Raw genomic sequence first — 17,823 nt, 5'->3', positions numbered from 1 at the left:
AAAAAGTGGCCTGGTCTTTCAGGGTGTTTAAGCACTGGGGGCTGAGGTGGTTAATTGAATACCAGCGCCATATTCAGGGCAGTGCAGCGCTCCCCACACAGCTTCTCGGCCGCGTCAATCTGTAACACTGGCGCTGTTTTTCTATATAAGAAATACGTGGTGTGAACAGAGTTCAACAGCAGAGCGCTTTCCCTTTCTACGCCATCCGCAACATCACTCAGCAGCCAACCAACGCCGGCCTCACAACTACGCCACGCTCCTAGGAAGGAAAATGCGCGCCAAAGCTCAGGTCACATGAACATCCCGCCTCCGCAAGTAGGAGGAACCCCTAAGCCCCGCCCAATACGCGCCCTATCACTCAAAGCCGTCAGCCTTGACCACGCCCCCTCCCCAGCCGGCGCCTAGCGCTAGGTCTCGCGCGCCCCCCCCCCCCCCCCCACTTCAGCACACCTCCCGGGAGCGCGCACCGGCCATGCCGCGCAGTGTTAAAGCGAGGGAGGCGCTGACTGTGGTGAAGGGAGGCAGAACCATTATTTATTCCTGAGTAAATTCGCGCAGTAAGCAGCTGTCGCGAGGTCGCCGCGGCTGGAAGGGAAAATAACCACAGCCTTCTGTGAGGGGAGAAGACGGTGTCACCGGCCTGAGCTCCACACAGGTACACATCCATACTGCTGGCTGCCCACATGACGTTGACACAAGTGTCCCTGAGTGGGATGGGCTGCCGCTGTGTGTCTGCTGAGGCCGGGTGGCCGTGGAAATGACGCAGTGGTCGTCCGGGTTATAACCGGGGAGATGTGGAGTTTAATGGGGTGGGGGGTGCGTTATTAAACCGCCGGTCTCCCTCTTGTCTGCCTGCTGGTGATGGAGACATGGGCCAGCCAATCAGCGTGCGCCGGCGGCTGAGTGACAGTCCGACTGACCTATCCGCGGAGTAGGCGGGACTAAGGATTCTTTTACCAGGTCCCTTTAAAACTCTCGTCCACGCTACCCTAGACGCGATTTTTTTCTCCGTGTCGTGGTGTCTAACGGGTTAAGGGTCGCCGCCTGGGAGCTGTGATACAATCGCGACTATCGGGCAGCGCGGGCGACACGCGTCTTGTCGCTTCCTGCAGGATGTGATGGGTTGTCTGCAGCTGTGACGCAGCCCGATTGTCGCATGAGGAGCCGCCGGTTCTGCGGTCTCCTGGTGGTGGCAGGAGGCGGCACTGCAGCGGAGTAATGCTGGGCTCCTCCACCATCCTGTGCCAGGCCCAGGGCCGTCTTATTAACCCCCCTGATGCCGGAGTCTGAGACGTGTGATCCAGCGGGAGTCGTGTCCTGGGGGCTCCTGATGTGTGTACCCCCCAATTCTTGTGTTCAATCTCTACTACACTACATGAAATAGTCATACATACCGGACCGTGTCGTACAGTCGGTGGTTTGTGCTATTCCCATCCACTTCCTGCAGTCTGCTACCGATGCACTAGTTAAATTGAGCACTTTCCATTGAGTTCCATGCGGGTGTTAATTATTTTATAAGAGCTCAATCGTTGCGATCCACAAATATTGGTGGCAGACGCTTTCAGGCCGTCACGGTACATCCAGATGAGACGTACATCGGAGCAGCAGAATCGGCGTGAATTTTCAGAGAGCTGCAGATTTTTGTAATGCTGTGTAGCCCTGGCTGCCCTGAAATGTATTACAGTGACAGCAAACGGTCAGTGTAATTCAGTAGATATAAATCGGTGTCGTGATGTGTGAGCCTGTAAGCGGGACCTCTCACTGACGCACGAGTTTATCGCAATTAACTCGCTCCTGATGGCCTATATCAGACAGGTGGAGGAAAGCACACTGCGCAGGCGCGCCCACCCTCCGTTCATCTGTATAGGAGTTTTGAAAATATCGGAGTGCTATTTTTGGCAGAATGTGTTGCTCTAGAGCCCCGATAGCCTACAGCAGTGCATGATGGGAGTTGTAGTTTTACAACAGCTGGAGGGCCGCGGGTTGGGCACGCCTGCTCTAGAGCCACTCCGGAAAGTCTGCAAGGTGTAAATGTATGTGGTGAGAAGTATACAGACTCCTGTGGAGTTTCCATGGCTTTCCCGCCCGGTCTTACAGCTTCCTGTGGTGATTTAATACCAGTTTTTGGCACTTGGCTATTTTCTAGCAGATGAAACCCGCAAACCGATCTGCAGCAGAATGCACGTGACTTGGTGCTGCTATACCGCTGCAGTAACCGTACAGCTGCACGGGCCAGCGTTTTTGCCTCTTCGATGCTGCTTTTTGGCACAGATTTGCCCTGGATTTCATCCTATGTATTGCAAAGGGTAAAATCCGCACATCGCTTTTCACTGCAAGTCTGCAGCATTTACACCAGATGAGAACATGTCCTAATTCCGCTTTGTGGGTATAGACTTGCTCCACACGAGTCAGGGTCTGTTCAGGGGAAAACTGATGGTTGAATACGTCTTGTCCGCTATTACGTTCAGCGTTTCAGTTTTTGATGCTCTTTTTACGTGCGTGAAGAACGAGCAACAGTCGGTGAGAAGCGCACTGCATCAGATGTACAGTCACTTCTATGAGGCAAGGGCTGCGTGAAAAACACCCGATATAGAAGATGCTGAACGTGGAGATGATGGGAGATGACCACCGCTCATGTGCACAGAACCATTGAAATGAATGGGTCAGGGTTCAGTCCTTTGACTGCACTCCTCGCATCTGGACGGAAAACTTGCTCGTGTGAAAGAGGCCTTAGGGTGAATTCACATCTGGCAAATGTTGCCCTAAACTCCTGCGACTAAATAGCAGTCCCATACCTGGATGTGCATTATACCCCATTCAAATGTACAGGATAGTTGGAGGGATTTCTACAACAAATCCGCCTGTGTGTGACTTCACCCTAATGCAACAGAATGTGTGTACTTTATCCATCTGGACAAGTCCTTCACCCAGTAGAGCTCAGGGTGGCAGCTTTGGGCCCCTTTCACACAAGCCAGTTTTCCGTCCGGGTGTGATGTGTGAAGTGAACGCATAGCACCCGCACTGAATCCTGACCCATTCTTTTCTTTTTTTTTTACGCATCAGTTCCGCGTTTTCACGCAGCCTTGACCCCCATAAAAATGAATGGGGCTTCAGTGAAAAATGCATTGCATCCAGATGTAATCCGAATGCATTGAGTTTTTCACTGATGGTTGCTAGGACATGTTGTCTGTAAACCTTTAGGTTTTTTCTTGCGAGTGAAAAAACGCATTGCACCCGCGCAGAAAGGCAAACCCTGAACGCAATCGCAGACAAAACTGACTGAACTTGCTGGCAAAATGGTGAGTTTCACTGAACGCACCATGAGCCAATTACCGTTGTTGGTGTGAAAGAGGCCTCAGTCATGTGAGCTCAGTCTGCTGGAGCTGCTCGTTGCATATGGTTTCCTGAGCAGGGATCCCCCTTCTGTAAGGCGGCTAGGTCTACACGACGACATTTGTCGCGTGACAGGGCACAACTACACTGCATCATTTGTAGCGCAACATTTTGTTGCACCAATGTTGTGCAACAATTTTTATAATGGCAGTCTATGGTGTCGCACTGCAACATACTGCGACGCAACAGTCGCAGAAAAATCCATCTCAAATGGATTTTCTGCGACTGTTGTGTCGCAGTGCGACACCATAGACTGCCATTATAAAAATTGTCGCGCCACATTAGTGCAACAAAATGTCATGCGACAAATGTCGTCGTGTAGACCTAGCCTAATAGTCATGCTATATAAAAAGACTTGTCCAGGTGGGACCACCACTTTTAGATGAAGGCACAAAAATGTGTAATTCTTTTGTGGTGGTTTACCTATTTCTTGGAGGTATGGAAAGCATGAGGACTTTATTTTTTTTATTTCTTCCTGGGTAAGACTAATTTCATATGGGTGTATTCATCCATGAAATACTCTCCATGTGACTGCAGTATCTTAAAGGGGTGTTCCAGTTCTTTCACATTATCCCCTATCCACAGGATTAGATTGGTGGCGGTCCTACTGCTTGGAGTTCCAAGGATAGCACAGTACAGTGCTCTGTTCATTTCAGGGGGGCTGTATGGGATACGGTGGGGGTCCTAGTGGTAAGACCCCCACCAATCTAATGGCTATCCCCTATCCACACGATACCTTGAAACAACCAGATTACGTCTCTAAGGGCTTGTTCACACGACCGTTGGTGTCCAGTTCTTAATTGCGGACCGCATTTGCGGACCGTTTCGTTGTCATTCTGCATCACTGATGTGGACCCATTCATTTCAATGGGTCTGCAAATCCGGAGATGCGTAACGGAAGCGCAGAACACTACTGAGTGCTTTTCTGGGGTTCCGTTCTGTGCCTCTGCACTGCAAAAAGATAGAGCATGTTCTATCTTTTTGTGGAACGGAGGGATCGAGGACCCATTCAAGTGAATGGGTCTGCAATCCCCATGCTGCTGCCCCACGGAAGGTGCCCGTGCACCTTGTTCTCCTGTGCGTCTGCTTCTCCCAGGCTGTGAGCTCTGCGCTGCGATTGGCCAGCGCTACAGCCTGGAAGGAGGAGGCGCCCAGGAGAACAAGGGCAGTCTCCGCCCAGTATAACCAAGTCCCCCGAAGATACCGGAGGACATAGCGGGAAAACAGAGCGGCTCCCAGGAATAATAGTAAGTGCAGTGAGATCCCTGGGCGCTGCTCTACATATCATGATACTTAGTTCAGAATTTTTTTCCAGATGACATGGTCTCTTTAAACATTTACTTTCATTGGTGGCGCAGTGCGCCCGCCCCTCTCTTCTCGTTGGTGGCGCAGTGCGCCCGCCCCTCTCTTCTCGTTGGTGGTGCAGTGCGCCCGCCCCTCTCTTCTCGTTGGTGGCAGCGGCGGCACAGGGGGAGGGAGAAACTGCCTACCTTAAACAACCCTGTGCTGACTGCCATTATGAGTATGGTTCAGTACAGTCTTCAGTCCGTGAAATACTGTTGTCTGAGTGTATTTCACAGGCTGAATATGAAGACCTGTCATGTTCTCTCTCTCCCCCCCCCCCCCCCAAAAAAAATATTTAGGACTTAATCCTTTGTTTCCTCTTTTCCACCCGCAGTCGTCCCTGTTTTTCCAAGGCTGATATACAAATAGATGACTGGGCGGACTTCACCTTCCTTTGTCAGCTTTGTGGCTGTGAAATCGGTGCGGACAGTGACATAGCTGCTGCAGGGGAAGCGGAGGGGGTCTGCACTTGAGCTTCTGCTTCCCCTTGGTCAGGGCTGTGGAGGAGGAGTCGAGGAGTCCGACTCCTACTAAATTTAAATTGGAATAAAATAAAAAAGCAAGTTTAAATGTCCCAATTCACAAAAATTATAATTAATTACCGTATGTTTCGCCTTATAAGACGCACCTAGGTTTTTGAGGACGAAAATAAGAAAAAAAATTTTTTAACCAAAAGTTGGGCTTTTGGTGGGTTTTGAACTAAATATGGCCTGTGGGTGGCACTGTTATGGGGGCGCCTGTGGATGACACTGTTATGGGGGCATCTTATGTGTCATCCACAGATCCCCTACTAACTTTTTGGCAGTCAGGAGGCCAGGCGGGCGCTCGCAGCACCTGCTTCATTCATAAAGTGGGTGGAGCAGGCGTGTGAGGTAGTGAGCTACGCTACGAGAACCCGGCCTCCTGACTGCCAAGAAGTTAGTAGTAAGTAGTACAGCGCTAGATTTAAGATTATTGGAATACTTTAACAATACCCACAATTTAGATATGATTACCGTATACTACAGTGAGCGGGGCCCGGTGTAGTAGAATACAGTTACTGCATCGGGCCCCGCTGCCATTACAGAAACAGATGCCAGCCCCTCCTCCCTCTCAGCCTATTCACCGGATGGTTGCAGCATTTGCCCCATAAGACGCACTGCTATTTTCCCCCCACTTTTAGGGGAAAAAGTGCGTCTTATAGGGCGAAAAATGCGGTACTTCTCTACTGTAAGAATAAAGTCCAATGCATGCAGTGTGTCGCGTTACCGCAAAACAAACACGTTAAGTGACCATGAAGAAGCATGCTTTTCATATGCTTCACTATATGGCACGCAACGCACAGTTAAGGAGCGGCAATACTTATACTTTCCATTGTGTTGTGTTCCGCTGTTACAGGGAACGCAACACCCATGGTTAGCCTAGCCTCTCACTGATTAAGTAAATGTTTTTTGCAGGACTAGACACTTGTATAAGTGAAGGGAATGGATAGTCAATAGCTCAAGACTGAAGCTGTAAACCATTGAAAAACTGCTGTCATTCAGCTAAGGCTATAAAAACTTGTAAACTCAGATTAAACATGACTATGGGATTCTACTAGGGAAATCAGGTTTTACAATAAATGCCCCTTCCTGGATCCCCCCACTGCCCTATCTTCAGCAGAAGATCAGCACACAAAGGAGAAGGCAGCGGCTCCTAGCCAGTAGTTCTGTGGTAATGACATGTATGTTGCCTTTCTTTCCTTCAAGGAATGCATAAAATACATTCGCATATTAAATACAGAGGATTCGGAAGTACCAAAAACGGAGGAGTCGGAGCATTTATCTACCGACTCCTCAGCCCTGCCCTTGGTGTCCGGATCTCCTTTGCTTCCCCTGATGCTGGCTGCGAGTGCCTTGGCTAAAAGACACGACATCTGTGTCGAGCCGTGTCCCAGCGTCGTCTCATGAGATGGTGTGAGTTTCACGAGATCTTGCTGCTGGAGCTGTTCCGACACCGTCCATGATATAGGACAGTGACTCAAGTTCACGCCCTGGAGACCACCCAGTTGTCAGTTTTTCTTTGCATATTGGCCACACAAGCAAGCAGGACTAATACAGGGTAATGGAGTCATGTGAAGACGTAGAAAGGAGGTAAGGAGGAATATTCCCATAGGGCTTTGCAGAAATGGCATAGCACGACGCGCTACAGTTTGTGCAGCTCCCATTGACTCTTATAGGCGTTATGGCCGTCCATGCCACCACCAACCGCTGGCTGCCACTTATGCCATGAACGGCTCAGATAGGAGCAACCCCTTAATTTTTGGGGGGCATGGCCCATCAGGGACATTGATTGCATATCCCAGCAATATGCTATTAATGTCGGATAGGTGCGAGTCCCATCTCGAGGAGACTGCCTTGTTTCTCAATGGGTGTCTCCTCCTCCTGGCTGTAGTGCGGTCCAATCACAGCGGAGAGCGTCACAGACAGGGAGAAGGTGAGTTGTTTTTTTTTCTCTCCCTGGCTGTGACTCTCTCCGCTGTGATTGGACCGCGCTACAGCCAGGGAGAAGGAGACGCCCATTGAGAAACATGGCGTCTCCTCCTCCCTGTTCCGATGCTAATCATTTACATACCAGGCGGGAAAAGTGAACGGGCACAGCTGGCAAACAGAACGCTGGAGAGATGAGCTAGTATTCCTGCAGAACCCCCTACTTATTTCATAATGTCTGGACCCATGAAAGGTCCTCTTTAAGTAGTAGTTAAAGGGGTTATCCCATCTTTTGAAGTCTGCCTAAGGCACGACCGTTGTTTCATTCCGTGTCCGTTGTGCCGTTTTTTCGTGATTTTCTGCGGACCCATTGACTTTCAATGGGTCCGTTGAAAACTCTGCTAATGCACCGTTTGCCGTCCGTGATCCGCGGTTCCAGTCCGTCAAAAAATTATAACCTGTCCTATTATTTTTGCGGAAAACGGTTCGCGGACCCATTCAAGTCAATGGGACCGCTGAAAACCGCCGAGGCACACAAGATTGTCGTCCGCGTCCGTTTTTTTCCCTATCATTTGCATGGCAAACCTGTCTTAGACTTTTTTTTTTACTTTTCTTTATGTCTGGTGGTCCTCCAAAAATAGAGGAAGACACTGAAACAAAAACGGATCACGGAATAACGGAACCCTATTTTGCGGAACGGAACACAACGGCCGTGTGCATGAGGCCTTATTGTTAGTGTTGAGCGAACTTCTGTTTTAAATTCGGCGTCTAAAGTTCGGCTTCCGGTTAGCGGAGGATCCCGATATGGATTCCGAATTCCATTGTGGTCCGTGGTAGCGGAATCAATAATGGCCGCTGTAGTTTTTGACACCAGTATCAATTACCCAATAGAAGTTATTAGAGATTCGTCCTCCCTTCTTTATATATTTGACCTTCTTTTGTAGCCTTGTTTACTGCCGGTTGTTATAGGTTACGGCCTGACCTGACTGTTACGCAGCCTGACCTGACTCTCGGGCTTGCGCATTTTCTCACCTGCGTGATGGATTCCTTTAGTTCGTCCTGTTTTTTTTTGCAGAGAACTCTCTGCGCTTGTTAGTTCTCCTGCGCTTATAAGTCTAGGTTATTGATGGAAGAAGTAGGATTGTAGCTGCGGCGGCTGAGCGAATGATTTCCAGCTCACACGGGAGCGCGCACGCTAAGCAAGGAGGCGGAGTCAGTAGATCAGCAGACCGCTGATCCTGCTGTCAGTCAATAGAAATGTAAACGCCCCCTGACTGAGCAGTTTCTCGAACATGAGAGAGCAGTCAAGGCATGGAAACGAGAAGGTGGGATAACCCCTTTAATATAGATTTGTTTGTGGGGTTATGCGCACTTTTGATCACGGAGGTATTTCTTCTCTAAACTTCATGCTCATGATTTGGCTTTTTATGAGGTGTTTTTTTGCCAGACTCGCATCACAAATGCTGCCACAGCAGTATAAAATATACAAAACCCTCTGTGAAGTGGATCTAAGGCGGCTTTCATCTGGCTGCTGTCATGTGACATTTCCTGCATCGTGGTAATCTCCTCCTATGCTTGTGGGTCTGTGATACAGACAGTATCGTATGAGTACAGGACAGTAATCACTGATGCTGTGAGTTTGGCTCCAGTCAATCAAGGAAATGTGGTTTTCACACGGACCGCACAGCCCTATGAATGCAGCCATGAAATGCTTGCAGCATGCCCTGTTGGATGTTTCATGTAGACTGGCATGGCTTCTAGGGTCGACTTTCTCCACCGCTGGTTCACCTTCAGCTGTTTAGATAAGAAACTTAAAGCAGCCTGTGGTCTCATTACACAAGGCCCAACAGAACTATCCTATGTACATCCTAAACACATGTACAATCCCTTTCTGTAACAACTTCATATGCATGACCTCCTCTCCATTAAATCTCCATATAGATGCTGCTCCCTTGACCCTACTTTTCTCAAGAGGTGGGGTTCCTAGAGGTGACACAAATATAAGGAAGGCTCCCATAAAATGTGGCCCAGTGTCAGGTAGGTGTACTTTTCACCTCTGGGACCTAGAACAGATCTCCCAAAGTGAGCAAGCGCGAACCACGCCTTTGCCTGTGCTCTCCATTCACTTCTGTGGGAGTTCGGAAAACAGTGAGTGAGCGCGCTCGGCTATTTTCAAATCTCCTATAGAAGTGAATTGAGCGCACCATGCGTGCACGGCCACCTCTCCTTTCACCACTATGGTACTGGTGGCAAAAGCTGACCCAGTGCTCGGCTATTTTTCACTACTCCCATAGATGTGAATAAACAGCAGCTGTGCTTGGGTAGTGTATTCTCATTCACTTTGGGGGGGGGGGGGCCCTTTCTGGAGATGGGAGCAGGTGCTCCTATCTGACATTGGTGGCATATCCTAGTGTATTGGTAGAATACATACCAATTGGAGGCATGGTGGATAAGTGGTCCCATTAAGACCACTTATCCACTATACACAGGATAAGGGGATAAGTGCCCTGATAATCACGGTTCCAGAACCTATGATGAATACACTTTGCCTTTTGATGTTTTAGGGTAATTCCAAGACCGATGTACACTCATCAGCCAGACCATTAATAGCTTGGATCTCTTGACAACTGCACCTATCAAGATTTGGGATATACAGTATCTCCCAAGTCAGTAGACCCCTCACATTTTTGTAAATATTTTATTCCATCTTTTCATGGGACAACACAGAAGATCTGACACTGATACAATGTAAAGTAGTCAGTGTACAGCTTGTATAACAGTGTAAATGTGGTCTGCCCTCAAAATAACTCAACACACAACCATTAATGTCTGAACCTCTGGCAACAAAAGTGCGTACACCCCTAAGTGAAAATGGCCAAATTGTGCCCACAGTGTCAATATTTTGTGTGGCCACCATTATTTCCCAGCACTGCCCTAAATCTCTTGGGTTGTCACTGGAATCCTCTTCCACTCCTCCATGACATCACGGAGCTGGTGGATGTTCGAGACCGTGTGCTTCTCCACCTTCCATTTGAGGATGCCCCACAGATGCTCAATAGGGTTTAGGTCTGAAGACATGCTTGGCCAGTCCAGCACCTTTTACCCTCAGTTTCTTTAGCAAGACAGTGGTCGTCTTGTAGGTGTTTGGGGTCGTTATCATCTTGGAATACCTCCCTGCGGCCCAATTTCCAGAGGCAGAGGATCTTGCTCTACTTCAGTATGTATCTTGGTCTCGTCAGACAACAGGACATGGTTCCAGTAATCCATGCGCTTAGTCTGCTTGTCTTCAGGAAAATGTTTAGGGGGCTTTCTTATGCATCAGCTTTAGAAGAGGCTTCCTTCTGGGACGACAGCCATGTAGACCAATTTGATGCAGTGTGTGGCGTATGGTCTGAGCACTGACAGACTGACCCCCACCCAGACCTTTTAACCTCTGGCTGCTGGCAGAACTCATGCAATCAGCCTACAGCAGGCCATGGTGGGAGTTGTAGTTTTATTTGGTTTTTTTTCTTCAGATCCTCAGAGTTCTTTGCCATGAGGAGGCATGTTGAACTTCCAGTGACCATTATGAGAGAGAACCCCAAATTTAACACACCTGCTCCCCATTCACACCTGAGACCTTTTAACACTGAGTCACATGATGAGTTATTTTGAGGGCACACCACATTTACACTGTTATACATTCTGTATACTGACTACTTTACATTGTATCCATGTCAGATTTTCTGTGTTGTCCACTGAAAAGATTGAATAAAATTAATTTACAAAAATGTGAGGGGTGTACTGACTTTTGTGAGATGCTGTATCTGGGTGCTACCACATGTTCAGGTATTTTGATGCAGTGTTTAAAGCCAAAATCAGTAGTGGACCATAAAAAGGAAAGAATATGCCATCAATGTCCGATAAGCGCAGGTCCCACCTAAAGGGTCCCAAGTGAATGGGACGAGCAGTTGTAATTACTCTGCGCCACCTCTGCAAATGAAACGGCACGCAGGTAATTTTGAAGCGGAAGAAGCGCTCGTACCGCTACCCCTTCAAACAGCTGGGAGTCAGACCCCCACCAATCTGATATTGACAGACTATATTTAGAATAGGTCATCAATAGATACTTGTTGCACAACCCCTTTAAATGATCTAATGCTAATGGACAACTTCACACAAGCGTTTCAGTTCAGGAAACATTCCCTGTGTGATAGCTGTATTTCCTGGATAGAACCCCTCTGTCCCAAAGTGATTTCTAATGCTGTGTATCCCTGCCTGACCATGGGTCAGCTTCTCTGGACCCAATCATGGGTTTAGTGTCCTGAAGCTGCAGCTGGTAACTTAGGCTCCTGATATGCTATTTAGACCATATGCTCCTAGAGGGGCATGGTTCTCAACAGGAAGTTAAAGGGGTTAGCCCATCTCATACATTGGGGGAATATTTCTAGGATATGCCCCCAATCTCGGATAGGTGCAGGTCCCAGAGCTGGGACCGGCACCTATCTCTAGAACGGAGCCTGCCAAAGTAAAGGAGGGCCACCACGCATTTGCTACTAGAAGGCATAACCTGTCCTCAGTATGACTAATTGGGGTAGGATCTATTTGGATGTTCCCTGTTACAATGCTGTTTATGGAGTGGAATTTCCATTTTTAGCCCCATTCACAAGATCGTATTTTCAGTCCTCATCCGATCTGCAAAAGAAATGCGGAATAGATGCAGCCCCACAAAAAAGATAGAACCTGTCCTATACTTGTCTGTTTTGCGTACAAAGATAAGGAGTCGTCAGCAGAGAGAAAATACACATCCTGCTACTAGAGAAAATCCAAGCTGTGATGGGAAAACGGCTCATCATTTTTAATAAAGACCAAAAAAAAAAGTTTTTGGTTTAACCCTTTAGGGACCGGGCTCATTTTCATCCTTAACCACCTCCAGGACCGCCTAACACAGATTCGCGTTCCGGAGGTGGCAGCGCTGCGCACAATCACGCATATACGCGTCATCTCGCGAGACGCGAGATTTCCTGTGAACGCGCGCACACAGGAACGGAAGGTAAGAGAGTTGATCTCCAGCCTGCCAGCGGCGATCGTTCGCTGGCAGGCTGGAGATGTGGTTTTTTTTTTAACCCCTAATGGGTATATTAGATGCTGTTTTGATAACAGCGTCTAATATACCTGCTACCTGGTCCTCTGGTGGTCCCTTTTGTTTGGATCGACCACCAGAGGACACAGGTAGCTCAGTAATAAGTAGCACCAAGCACCACTACACCCCCCCCCCCCCCCCTGTCACTTATTAACCCCTTATTCACCCTTGATCACCCCTGATCACCCCATATAGACTCCCTGATCACCCCCCTGTCATTGATTACCCCCCTGTCATTGATCAACCCCCTGTAAAGCTCCATTCAGATGTCCGCATGATTTTTACGGATCCACTGATAGATGGATCGGATCTGCAAAACGCATACGGACGTCTGAATGGAGCCTTACAGGGGCGTGATCAATGACTGTGGTGATCACCCCATATAGACTCCCTGATCACCCCCCTGTCATTGATTACACCCCTGTCATTGATCAACCCCCTGTAAAGCTCCATTCAGATGTCCACATGATTTTTACGGATCCACTGATAGATGGATCGGATCCGCAAAACACATACAGGCGTCTCCCTGGAGCCTTCCAGGGGGGGTGATCACCCCCCCCCCCCCGTCATTGATCACCCCCCCCCCCCCTGTCATTGATCACCCCCCCCCCTGTCATTGATCACCCCCCCCCCTGTCATTGATCACCCCCCCCCTGTCATTGATCACCCCCCCTGTCATTGATCACCCCTCTGTAAGGCTCCATTCAGACATTTTTTTTGGCCCAAGTTAGCGGAATTTTTTTTTTTTTCTTACAAAGTCTCATATTCCACTAACTTGTGTCAAAAAATTAAATCTCACATGAACTCACCATACCCCTCACGGAATCCAAATGCGTAAATTTTTTTAGACATTTATATTCCAGACTTCTTCTCACGCTTTAGGGCCCCTAGAATGCCAGGGCAGTATAAATACCCCACATGTGACCCCATTTCGGAAAGAAGACACCCCCAGGTATTCTGTGAGGGGCATATTGAGTCCATGAAAGATTAAAATTTTTGTTCCAAGTTAGCGGAAAGGGAGACTTTGTGAGAAAAAAATAAAAAATATCAATTTCCGCTAACTTGTGCCAAAAAAAAAAAAAATTCTATGAACTCGCCATGCCCCTCATTGAATACCTTGGGGTGTCTTCTTTCCAAAATGGGGTCACATGTGGGGTATTTATACTGCCCTGGCATTCTAGGGGCCCCAAAGCGTGAGAAGTCTGGTATCCAAATGTCTAAAAATGCCCTCCTAAAAGGAATTTGGGCACCTTTGCGCATCTAGGCTGCAAAAAAGTGTCACACATCTGGTATCGCCGTACTCAGGAGAAGTTGGGGAATGTGTTTTGGGGTGTCATTTTACATATACCCATGCTGGGTGAGAGAAATATCTTGGCAAAAGACAACTTTTACCATTTTTTTTATACAAAGTTGTCTTTTGCCAAGATATTTCTCTCACCCAGCATGGGTATATGTAAAATGACACCCCAAAACACATTCCCCAACTTCTCCTGAATACGGAGATACCAGATGTGTGACACTTTTTTGCAGCCTAGGTGGGCAAAGGGGCCCACATTCCAAAGAGCACCTTTCGGATTTCACCAACCATTTTTTACAGAATTTGATTTCAAACTCCTTACCACACATTTGGGCCCCTAGAATGCCAGGGCAGTATAACTACCCCACAAGTGACCCCATTTTGGAAAGAAGACATCCCAAGGTATTCGCTGATGGGCATAGTGAGTTCATGGAAGTTTTTTTATTTTTTGTCACAAGTTAGTGGAATATGAGACTTTGTAAGAAAAAAAAAAAAGAAAAAAATCATAATTTTCCGCTAACTTGTGACAAAAAATAAAAAGTTCCATGAACTCACTATGCCCATCAGCGAATACCTTAGGGTGTCTACTTTCCGAAATGAAGTCATTTGTGGGGTGTTTGTACTGTCTGGCCATTGTAGAACCTCAGGAAACATGACAGGTGCTCAGAAAGTCAGAGCTGCTTCAAAAAGCGGAAATTCACATTTTTGTACCATAGTTTGTAAACGCTAATGACATTTTATTTTTTGGGGATGTTATAAGGTTTAGAAGCAAATCTTGAAATTTTTTCAGAAATTTTCAAGGACCAGTTCAGGTCTGAAGTCACTTTGTGAGGCTCACATAATAGAAACTACCCAAAAATGACCCCAATCTATAAACTACACCCCTCAAGGTATTCAAAACTGATTTTACAAACTTTGTTAACCCTTTAGGTGTTCCACAAGAATTAATGGAAAATAGAGATACAATTTCAAAATTTCACTTTTTTTGGCAGATTTTCCATTTAACCCTTGCTTTTTCCAGTTACAAAGCAAGGGTTAACAGCCAAACAAATATTTATGGCTCTGAAAAACACCCCATATGTGGTCGTAAACTGCTGTACGGGCGCAGAAGGAAAGGAACGCCATACGGTTTTTGGAAGGCAGATTTTGCTGGACTGGTTTTTTGACACCATGTCCCATTTGAAGCCCCCCTGATGCACCCCCAGAGTAGAAACTCCCAAAAATTGACCCCATTTTAGAAACTACGGGATAGGGTGGCAGTTTTGTTGGTACTAGTTTAGGGTACACATGATTTTTGGTTGCTCTATAGTACACTTTTTGTGAGGCAAGGTAACAAGAAATGCCTGTTTTGGCAGTTTTTATTTTTTGTTATTTACAACATTCATCTGACAGGTTAGATCATGTGGTATTTTTATAGACCCAGGTTGTCACGGACGCGGCGATACCTAAAATGTATACTATTTTTTTTTATTTATGTAACTTTTACACAATGATATTATTTTTGAAACAAAGAATCATGGTTTAGTGTTTCCATAGTCTGAGAGCCATAGTTCTTTTCAGTTTTTGGGCGATTATCTTAGGTAGGGTATGATTTTTGCGGGATGAGATGACTGTTTGGCACTATTTTGGGGTGCCTATGACTTTGATCGCTTGCTATTACACTATTTGTGATGTAAGGTAACAAAAATTGCTTTTTTTTACAGTTTTTTTAAAATCTTTTCACGGTATTCACCTGACAGGTTAGTTCATGTGATATTTTTATAGAGCCAGTTATACTGGCAATGCCTAATATCTATACTTTTTTTTTTATTTATGTAAGTTTTATAGAATAATATTTTTGAAACAAAAAAAAATCATGTATTTGTGTTTCCATAGTCTGAGAGCCATAGTTTTTTTCAGTTTTTGGGCGATTATCTTAGGTAGGGTCTCATTTTTTGCGGGATGAGATGATGGTTTGATTGGCACTATTTTGGGGTGCATATGACCTTTTGTGATGTAAGGTGACAAAAAATGGTTTCTTTAGCACATATATTTTTTTTTTTTTTTTTTTTACGGTGTTCATCTGAGGGGTTAGGTCATGTGATATGTTTATAGAGCTGGTCAATACGGACGTGGCAATACCTAATATGCCATTTTATTTTTTACTTTTTTTGTCCCACTTTGGGACTTCAACTTTTGGGGGTTTAATCCCCTTTACAATGCATTCCAATACTTCTGTATTAGAATGCATTAGCTGTATGAGTAATGCAGTGTGTATTACTCATACAGCTTCTGGCCTGTGAGATCCAGGGGGCTGGATCTCACAGGCTCGTCACAGGAAGGCATCGGGACCCCTCTGCGCATTGTCCCAGGGTGCCTGCTCAATGATTTGAGCAGGCACCTTGTTCCGATCACAGCCCGCCGGTGATCGGAGCTACACATGACGTACCGATACGTCATGTGTCCCCAACAAGTTAAAATAAATAATTGCCATCAAAGGTATACATAGATTTTTAGGGTGCCTGCACATGATGCAGATTTTCATATGGATAGACTGCAGCGTAATACAGTGCATTATTATCTAATCGCTAAAGTGTATGGTATTGGACAAATCTCCTGTGAAAATTGACCTGCTGTGCGGATTTTACAACCTGCAGCATGTCACTTGTGATTTTTGTGCAGACTTCACCCTTTTCAATGAAATGGTGAGATCTGCAGAATAGCCGCATTTTCTGCACACAAAACTGCGCCGAGTACAGCGCTCGGCTCGGAAATGAGTGGAGCAGCAGTGCTCATGTACCTGGACCTGTTCTTGTAATCGGTGGGCTCCCAGCGGCCAGACCCCCAGCGATCTGTGAAGGGGATGACATAAAATATTAACACAACTCCTTCAAATTAAAAAAAATAAAATACTGTCAAAACATGCTTTTTTGTGTTTATACAATTCAATAGCAAAGTGTAAACCCGGCTTAAAGGTTATGGACACCTTTTGGCGGTATTTTGTTTTGCTTTGTACTAATTTTGAGCTAAAAGTTATTTTATCGGTCTTAGGCTACTTTCACACCAGCGGTTTTTGCTGGATCCGGCAGGGTTCAGCAAAAAACGCTTCCGTTACTGATGATACAACCATCTGCATCCGTTATGAACAGATCCGGTTGTATTATCTTTAACATACCCAAGACTGATCCGTCATGAACTCCACTGAAAGTCAATGGGGGACAGATCCGTTTTCTATTGTCAGATTGTGTCAGAGAAAACAGATCTGTCCCCATTGACTTGCATTGTGGGTCATGCCGGATCAGTCTTACTCCGCATCCCAGGACGGAAAGAAAACATCGGCATGCTGCGGTTTGCTCTCCGGTATGAGAACTGAATGCATTTTGGAGAAGTTCTGTTCAGTTACGTTTTGTTCGCATTGACAATAAATGGGGACAAAACGGAAGTGTTTTTCTCTGGTATTGAGAACCTATAACGGATCTCAATACCGGAAAAATATTTGCGCTAGTGTGAAGTAGCCTAAAATAAGTGTTTATTACCGCTCAGTAGTTTACAGATGAGTTATTGGGTAACTGCACAAAGTGAAAGTACCAGTCATAGTTAGAAAAACAGTTAACCCTTTGTGACAGAACAGCTCAATATTTTTTAATAAAGACCAGTTGTAAAACCGATTTTTAGCCCAAAATGCGTAAAAGGCAATTGTGAAAATAAAATGGCCCTGAAGGTGCTCCTAGCCTTTAAAGGTGTTGCCACATACTAATATGCTGAATTTTGGATGAAACAAACGCCATTTATGTTGCATTTATTTCCTGCAAAGGGGAAAAGGCAAAACTGAATGACATGGATTACAGAAGTTACATTGAGGTCATTGTCTGCTGTGCGTTTCCCTTGCTAGAAGAAAATGCAGCATAAGCGCAGTATTTTTTTCTGCACCCTTTGATTACCTGCAAACAAGTGCAGACTTCAGAATTCAACACTGTTTTTGACGTATTAGGCTTCATTCACACGTCAGTGTTCAGTCAGTGATTTCCATCAGTGATTTTGAGCCAAAACCAGGTGCGGGTCTAAACACAGAGCGGGTGCAGATCTTTCCCTTATACCTTATCTCTGTGGAGGCTCCAGTCCTGGTTTTGGCTCACAACCACTGACCAAACACTGATGTGTGAATGAGGCTTTACTTGCAGTTATTGGTGCAGACTTTCCAGATTGCTCACCCTTGTATTGGAAAAGGTGAAACCCTTTTC

At 46.3% G+C, this 17,823-nt stretch overlaps 1 protein-coding gene across 4 annotated transcripts in view; it reads left to right on the top strand.

The window, feature by feature from the left end:
- The first annotated feature begins 386 nt into the window (after positions 1-386).
- PHF20 (PHD finger protein 20) overlaps positions 387-17,823 on the top strand; it is a 104,696-nt gene continuing 87,259 nt past the window's right edge. For all 4 annotated transcript variants that reach the window (XM_040435807.1, XM_040435805.1, XM_040435804.1 and 1 more), the window contains exon 1: positions 387-655. The gene's annotated coding sequence lies outside the window, so the exon portion shown is untranslated. The remainder of the gene's footprint in view (positions 656-17,823) is intronic.

Source organism: Bufo bufo, chromosome 6 (assembly GCF_905171765.1).
Source record: "Bufo bufo chromosome 6, aBufBuf1.1, whole genome shotgun sequence".
Classification (NCBI taxonomy): domain Eukaryota; kingdom Metazoa; phylum Chordata; class Amphibia; order Anura; family Bufonidae; genus Bufo; species Bufo bufo.
This window is presented reverse-complemented; position numbering and strand designations above follow the sequence as displayed.